Source organism: Elephantulus edwardii, unplaced genomic scaffold (assembly GCF_000299155.1).
Source record: "Elephantulus edwardii isolate Elephantulus edwardi_28Jun2011 unplaced genomic scaffold, EleEdw1.0 scaffold00246, whole genome shotgun sequence".
NCBI classification, from domain to species: domain Eukaryota; kingdom Metazoa; phylum Chordata; class Mammalia; order Macroscelidea; family Macroscelididae; genus Elephantulus; species Elephantulus edwardii.
In genome coordinates, this window is record NW_006399996.1 from 1,977,838 (window position 1) to 1,980,331 (window position 2,494).

At 41.3% G+C, this 2,494-nt stretch overlaps 1 pseudogene; it reads left to right on the top strand.

The window, feature by feature from the left end:
- The first annotated feature begins 1,321 nt into the window (after nt 1-1,321).
- Nucleotides 1,322-1,585, top strand: LOC102852736 (annotated as a pseudogene).
- Nucleotides 1,586-2,494: the final 909 nt, after the last annotated feature.

Here is a 2,494-nt window from a genome sequence, read left to right on the forward strand (position 1 = left end):
CAAAGGGTGAATCCCACTGGGAAAATTTGCTGTTGGAGAATGCTCCAGGGTACTAAAAAGCAACAATGTCAGTTAAAAGACTAAGGCACACCGGATCCAAACCGCAGTTTTCCCACTTGCTTGGTATGTACCTGAAAGTTGGACAGCGTGGTGTTGAAGACGAGTACTGAATATCCCATGAACTGCCAAGAGAATGAGCAGGTGTGTCTTGGATAAAGTGAAACCAGAATGCTCCTTGAATGCAAAGATTATAAGGCTTCATCTCCCATAGTTGGACATGTTGATAGGAGGAGCCAGTCCTTATAGAAGGAAATCATGCTTAGAAGGGCAGTATCAGCGTAAAAGAAAAAGACCCTCACCAAGATGGATTGACACAGGGTCTGTAACAATGGGCTCCAGTGTGTCAAAGTTGGTGATGATGGGGCAGTATGGAGCCAAGTTCACATCATAGGGTCTCTATGAGTTTTAGTGGACTTGATGGCACCTAACAACAACAATAGAACCCGAATCACTGGCAGGATCAAAACCAAGAGGTGAAGGATTTCATTGCGTTTCAGAGGCCTGGAATCTCCTCCACAGGGAGGGCCCCCATCACTCCAAGCACCAATAGAGATAAAGGATAAAGGTGTAGGGAGAGCACTCCAGGGGGCTGTAGGAGGCTGGGCACATCGCCGTTGGTCTCCAGGCCACTCTGGGTCTCTCTGAGATGTAAGTTTCCACTAAAGCCTTAGCTTACTCACCAATGAAATGAAGAAATATTGGGATTTCCCTATTTCATAAACCGAATGTGTTGTCCAGCAACAGCAGCAAAGTTCAACAGGGCAGCAAACAATTGCTGGTGAGGATGTGGAGCAATTGTAACTCTTATTTACAGCTGGTGGGAATGTAAAATGGTACAGCAGTCTAGCCCTTTCTCAAAATGTTGGAAATAGAAATACCATTTGACCCAGCAATTGCACTACTAGGAATATATATACCCTAAAGAAACCAGAGCCATGACTCAAACACATGTATGCACACCAATGTTTATTGCTATGTTATTCACAACAGCAAAGAGATGGAAGCAACCCAAATGCCCATCAACAAATGAATGTATAGGAAAACTATGGTACATTCACACAAAGAAATATTACATAACATTGAAAAACAATGAACTCTCATCCTGAGCTGTTGTACATATAATGCCTAAGAGGTACATTGCAAACAGGACTGGGGGCAAGGGGGGGAGAATGGTAATTGTGCAACAATGAATTAATTATTTTTTTTAAAGTGAACTGGGCACACTCGGCTGTAAGCAGAGTAAAGACTTAAATCCAAGATCATGGCAAGACATCTGAAATTCATTGCCAGGACAGTGATGGTACAGGATGGCAACGTGGAAGGTGCATACAGGAGCCTGAACAGAATCCTCAGAATGAATGGGCTCATTGAAGACATTAAGCGAAGGCGGTACTATGAGAAGCCATACTGCAAGAAACAGCGGGAAAACTATGAGACCTGCCACAGGATCTATATTATGGAAATGACCTGAAAAATCAACTTCTTGATGTGAAAGAATCAGGCAGATCCATGGCAGGGAAGCTAAGGAAGTTTGTGTCTCCACTTGTTTTCTTTCTTGCATCCATATTCTCTTCCTATTCTCAACAATAAACTCAATAACATATATGCAAGAAGACCTGCAAATACAGAGATAATCCTACTAGTAAAAAAAGAAAAAAAGTGAACTGAATGAGGGAGAAGGAAGGGTAAAATGTGCAACAATAAATGAATGAAAGTCTAATTTTTCTGTAAACTCTCACTGAAATAAAAAATTTTATTAAAAAAAGAAAAACAATGAACTTGTAAAACATTACGCAACATGGGAAAGCCTAGAAGACATTATTCTGAGTGAAAAATCTCAGTCACAAAATGACAAACACAGCATAACGCCTTTGTTATAAAATAGGACAGACATGGGGGAATTGGGGAGAGAATGGGGAAAGAGTAAATCAATAATGAACACTGCATTACAGCAGATGAGGGGAAGAACTGTCTGAAAGGAATATATGATTAGGCAGTACATGTATGACAACAATATAGAACATTGTGGGGTGTATTGGGGAGGCAGGAGATGGAATAAAAATTTTCAACAATGGGGGGAAAATTATTTAAAAAATCCAAAACTAACATGTTGACGTTGAGTCAATTCCAATTCTAGGAACTCTCTAGGACAGAAGGAAACTGCTCCAGAGGATTTCCAAGTCTTGCTGAAAGTGTGGACCTGAAACACTTGCTGCAGAAGATCAAGGACTACAGCCTTCAGTACAGATTGTATCTCAACATCAAGAAGACAAAAATCCTCACTACTGGGCAGGTAGGCAGCATCATGATAGATAGAGAAAACATTGGAGTTGTCAACTATTTCATCTTACTTGCATCCATTTTGAATGACTGGTCGGTATGGGGTCCTGGAGCTGTGACCCACCAGCAATGACTAGCTGACATTGGGAAAGGT